This window comes from Phocoena sinus, chromosome 19, assembly GCF_008692025.1.
Source record: "Phocoena sinus isolate mPhoSin1 chromosome 19, mPhoSin1.pri, whole genome shotgun sequence".
In the NCBI taxonomy this organism is placed as follows: Eukaryota; Metazoa; Chordata; class Mammalia; order Artiodactyla; family Phocoenidae; genus Phocoena; species Phocoena sinus.
This window is the reverse complement of record NC_045781.1, coordinates 47273756-47279640: the sequence shown is the minus strand read 5'-3', so window position 1 is coordinate 47279640 and position 5885 is coordinate 47273756. Positions and strand designations below refer to the sequence as shown.

The window sequence follows — 5885 nt, the reverse complement described above, 5'->3', positions numbered from 1 at the left end:
AATGGACTGAGTGTGTGATCTTCGGTGGGTAAGTGCATTTTCAGAGCGTCAGTATCCTCACCTTTGACATGAGGGCAACACCACCCCGGCAGTGGGGTTGTGGCGATGAGATGAGATACTGTTCAGCACAGGCATGAGGAGGGCTGCCTACCGCGTGTGCAGTTCCTGCCTTGGTCTGTCACTGCCGCTTATAAGGTACTCTGCAGTTTACTGATCCTGATTTCCAGAACTTTTGCTAACAAACGTTAAGAGATCGTCCTTAGGAGAAGCGTGTTGGGCAGATGTTTGTGGAGCCCCTTGCTGCGCACCAGGCGTTTGCTTGCGTGCACCACCCCATCCCGCATCTGGAAGCAGCAGCCTGTCTCCAGCAGCTAAAGAGGTGAGGAAGCAGAGCTGTTGATCACAGAGAAATATGTAGATCCTCCTACCTAACTCCGTGGCCTCGCCTTCCTGATGTCAACCACCAGGATTGTTTTTTTCTCCCTGAGGAAATAAAGATGAAAGGGGTAATTTAAAATCCACAATTGAGTAAGAGGTGGGCGGAGGGCACGGGAGGTGGTAGTCGTTGTGTTTCGCCGGCCGGAAGGGGAACTGCGCGCTTGAGTTGACCAGGGACTGAGCGTTTCCAATCTGCTTGGTAAACCTGGTGCACCACCATGCTGGCCGCAAGACTTGTGTGTCTCCGGACACTACCTTCCAGGGTTTTCCACCAGCTTTCACCAAGGCCCCCCCTGTTGTGAAGAATTCCATCATGAAAAATCAATGGCTCTTAACACCCAGCAGGGAATATGCCACCAGGACAAGAATTGGAATTTGGCGTGGGAAAACTAGCCAAGAACTCAAGGAGGCAGCTTTGGAACCATCATTGGAAAAAATACTTAAAATTGATCAGATGGGAAGATTGCTGAAGGGGCTGCTGTTGGTCTTAGAGCTTTGTGCTACTATGGCTTGGGAATGTCTAATGAGATTGGAGCTATTGAAGAAGCTGAAATTTGGCCTCAGTATGTGAAGGATAGAATTCATACCACCTATATGTACTTAGCAGGAAGTATCGGCATAACAGCTTTGTCTGCCCTGGCAGTGAGCAGGACTCCTGCCCTCATGAACTTCATGATGAGAGGCTCTTGGGTGACAATTGGTGCAACCTTTGCAGCCATGATTGGAGCTGGAGTGCTGGTCCGGTTGATATCATATGACCAGAGCCCAGGCCCAAAGCATCTTGCTTGGTTACTACATTCTGGTGTGATGGGTGCAGTGGTGGCTCCTCTGACAATATTAGGGGGCGCCTCTTCTCATCACAGCTGCATGGTACACAGCTGGTATTGTGGGAGGCCTCTCCACTGTGGCCATATGTGCACCCAGTGAGAAGTTTTTGAACATGGGAGCACCCCTGGGCATGGGCCTGGGTGTCGTCTTTGTGTCCTCACTAGGATCTATGTTTCTTCCACTTACCACTGTGGCTGGTGCCACTCTGTACTCACTGACAATTTATGGTGGATTAGTTCTTTTCAGCGTGTTTCTTCTGTATGATACACAGAAAGTAATCAAGCGAGCAGAAGTAGTACCAGTGTATGGAGTTCAAAAATATGATCCCATCAATTCGATGCTGGGAATCTACATGGATGCGAGTTGCCAGTATTCTGGCAACTAGAGTCAACAGAAAGAAATGAAGTGACTCAGCTTCTGACTTCCTTCATACATCAGATATCTGGCTTGTTTAATAGGGGCAGATAGTCTTTTTTTTTTTTTTTTTTCCGGTACGCGGGCCTCTCACCGTTGGTGGCCTCTCCCGTCGCGGAGCACAGGCTCCGGACTCGCAGGCTTAGCGGCTATGGCTCATGGGCCTGGCTGCTACGCGGCATGTGGGACCTTCCCAGAGCAGGGCACGAACCCGTGTCCCCTGCATCGGCAGGCGGACTCTCAACCACTGCGCCACCAGGGAAGCCCGGGGCAGACATTCTTTAAATAGTTTGTGCAAGCAGCTTTCGTTGAAGTTTAGAAGGTAAGAACTTGTCAACATTTCAGGTGTTCCAGTAATGTGATGCTTCAGATCTGCTTTTTCTTCTGGAGAATAAATTCAGTAGTTCTCTTCCAAATTGCACACACATTTTCAATTCTCATGTTTGAGTAATTCTAAAATGTTCAAATGAATATGAAAACCAAGTTTTGTGTTGCAGGAATTTAAGTATTTTATCTATTTTTAAATTTATTTGGTTAAATGAAATTTAGCAAACTTGTGTACCTGCATTTTTCATTTTGGATTGCAAAATATTAACAAGTAACGTCATAAGTGATGTAGGGGTTTGGTAATGGGACCAGAGAGAAGTAAAGCGACACCTGCAGTCTTTCTTTGAATACTTAGAACTTAGCACTCCTGTAATTGTGGTGAGCCAGTGAGGGGGTCTGGATGTTTGGAAACAAGTCATGGCCGTACATCTGCTGAACGTATTAGAAGCACTGAGCAGAAAACAAAGACCTAGGTGATTCTCCAGGCTCTCCTTACGATATGGATGTGATCACGTTTGGCTTCTCATTGTTTGACACTGTTAGGAGAGTCCACAATGCTAATCATGTGGAGAATTCCTGTTGTATATATTATGTGTGTGTGTAAGTCTTACTTTTGAATTGTCTAGAACAAAACATGCTTCAAACACTTAAAACACTCAGGAAAAAATATTCGAAGCATGAAAATTGTTGCATTTTTAAGTATACAAACAATACGTGCATAGTTGCTGAATATTTTTGCAAATTTATTGAAATGTTTAAAGGAATACATGCTTGCCTTTCTTATCTCTTCAGGCTTTAAAGCTTTTATCAGAAAAACCTATTCGTGGTTTACACTTGAGATTATGAAAGCAGTTTTCCCCCTCAGATTTAGTTTCTTGCATTCCCTCTCAGAGGAATCACTAAAAAAAATGAAGGCAAAGCGAGGCTTCTTTCATGAACTATATCAATCAAAAATGTAATGGAGAAAATGCTTCACTTAGAGTTCCCCTAGCAGAATTCTCCTTCTCTCCTCCATAGACCATTATTTATAAGTTTCTTGACACAAAAGAGTTATTTCTGTAAGTTCTTATGAATGAAATGTGTATGATTATTGAGATACTTGGTGTTTTGACAAATACTTACTACAGTAATCCATAAATAACTATTCTACCCACCTCAAGTTACATAGGATGCCTATTTCTGAAATAATAAAGGTTCTAGCCAGAAAAAATTTTAAAAATAAAAAAATAAAATCCCCAATTGTGCTTTTTAAAGCATTCTACCGTTCAGCCTAATGAAGAGTGAGGCTTTTGAGAATAAGAACATTTACATTACCTCCTTCTAAATTCTCCTTGAAGGAGATGCTTGGGCCCCGTTTGGAATTGGTGCCCTGGTGCACATACCTGCCCCATGCCTTCTGTGTGGCTACAGTACATATTTTACGTATTTCAGCCACTGCTGCAACATTAAGATGCATTAGCACTTGTTAGGTAGGCTCTCAGTTCCAGGTGGACCTGTCATATAGCTTCTGAAACCATCAGTATATCAGGCTTTGTGCTGTGCACCTGAAATACAAGGAGCGGGGTTAGTCCTCTTGTTAACTCCTTGACTGATAGGGAAGGTGGGAAAGTGACTTTGCAGGGAACGCAAGGATGGCCATGATAGAGGTCTAATTCCCAACTTGGGAAAGGAAGGGGCACAGGAAGATCTCATAGGCCCAGGTATACTTGCTCAGAGGTGAAGGGGAAGCAAACAAAGAGAAACTGGTGGCGCACGTAGGGACAGCTTTGAGAGAAGGGTATTTGAGGTAGAGAATCAACGTATGCAAAGGCCAAAGATGACAGCACTGCGTGGCTGGGCTGGGGGAGTGTGGGAGGGGTTGGAGAGGCACTCGGGGCAAGTCGGTGAGGACTTTTGAGTCCTGCAAAGGAGAATGGTTTTATCCCAATGACTCGCCACTTAAAGGATTTTTGAGGAAAGGGTATTGGGATGGAAGTTGCATTTTAGCGATATCGCTCTCCTCTGTAACAAGGAGGATGGATTAGTCAGGGACAGGGATGGTGGCAGGGAGACCACAGTTGGGGGATTACTATAATAATAAGAAGAGAAATGATGAGGCCCAGACAATAACAGTTTTAGGAGCCATTGGGAGGGGACTGACTTGAGAAATATGCAGAGGCTGGTGAGGCTGATTGGCTGACTGCGGTAGGGGATGAGGATTGAGGGAGCATTGAGGATGGCTCTCAGGTTCCTGTGTGGGTGAGAGGAGGGAAGGGGGTGCTGTATATGAGGAAAGGGGATCCAGGAAGAGGAGCTGCTCTGGGCTGGGGAAGGGGTCAGTGTCAGGAGTTGCAGGCAGGGGACGATGAGCTCAGACAGTTGGGATTTCTGTGATACTGCTGGCCAAGGACCTAAGAGGGGGCATTTGGAAGGACTGGCTTGGGGCTCAGGAGAGAGATGGACTGAGGATCAAGATTTTGGAGTCATTTATAGGAGGTCTTTAAAGACACGGGTTAGGATAAAACCATCCAAGGAGAATGTGTAGAGAATGAGAAGAAAAGAGGACCCTGGACTGAACCCTGGGGAACATGAAGAGTTCAGGAGTAGGTGGAGAAGCACAGGAAGGAGTGTGACCAAGAGGCCAGAGGAAAATCAGGAGAACGGCAACTAGGAGCTTCAAAGAGGGAGTAATCTGGAGTGTAGAATATATTAAAAGAGAGACAAGGAAGGTAAGAATTAAGAACCTCGTGGTTCCCCTCCAGCCCCTCAGCTGGGCGGACAAGGTTATTTTTGGTACCCTCAGCAAACGCAGGGTCAGGGAAGTAGAAGCTGGCCTCTCCTGGGCTGAGGAGTGAAGGGGAGTGAGAAATTGGAGGCACCCGTGTGCTGTTCTTTGAGAAGGACCCAATCCCTGTCCTCACTGATGTAACTTAAAAAGTTATTTAATAGTTCAAACATAACAATAAAAAAAAATAACAGCAGTAAATATTTTGCTATATTTGCTTCAGGTTTTTATTTTCTGGAGAAATAAAACATGACTAGCTATATTTGAAACCCCACATTGACCCCTCCCTGATACTGTTCCCCTCCTTCCATTAGGTAACCACCACCCTGAATTGCATGGTTATACTTTTATTACATAACTTTATATCTGTGAGCAATACTTAGAATTGTTTTCCGTGTTTTTAAACTTTATAGAAATGATATGCTGAATATACTTCTGCATCTTGCTTTTTTCATTCATCAGCACCATTTTGGAGATTTATTTATGTTAACATATGTAGTTCTAGTGCATTCATTTTAACTGCTATATAGTATTCCTTTGTATGGCTGTACCACATATTATCCTTCCGTTCTCCTGTTGCCAGACATTTAGTCTGTTACCAATTCTTGGCTCATATAGACAAGGCTGCAGTGATCATTCTTGTACATGTCTCTTGTACATGGGTGGGGATATTTCTAGGATATATACCTAGACATGGAATTTGCTAGGTCATGGGTTATCTGCATCTTCAACTTTACTGAATATTGTCAGATTGCTTTCCAGTGTGATGGCACCAATTTACACCCACACAGCAGTTTATGAGGATTCCAGATGTTTCATATCCTCCCTAACATTTTATATGTTGAATCTTTAGCCAATCTGATGAGTGTGAAAAAATAAACCAGAGTTTACTTTCCTTTGCATTTCGTAAGGCCACCAACTGTATAGTGCAAGTCTGCATCTTTTAGTGTAAAGGTTGTACACTGCACAACTCTAGGGGGCACCGTTCATATTGTAATCTTTGTGAAAGGCACTCGATAGAGTTAGTGCATGGACAACTTATACAGTGGACTGGAGTGAAGTTAAGGATTCTTTGTCTTTGCCCATTGTTCTCTTGGGTTGTCTTATTGGAAGA

At 44.3% G+C, this 5885-nt stretch overlaps 1 pseudogene; it reads left to right on the top strand.

The window, feature by feature from the left end:
• The first annotated feature begins 656 nt into the window (after positions 1 to 656).
• LOC116744241 lies at positions 657 to 1670 on the top strand (annotated as a pseudogene).
• The last annotated feature ends 4215 nt before the right edge of the window (positions 1671 to 5885 follow it).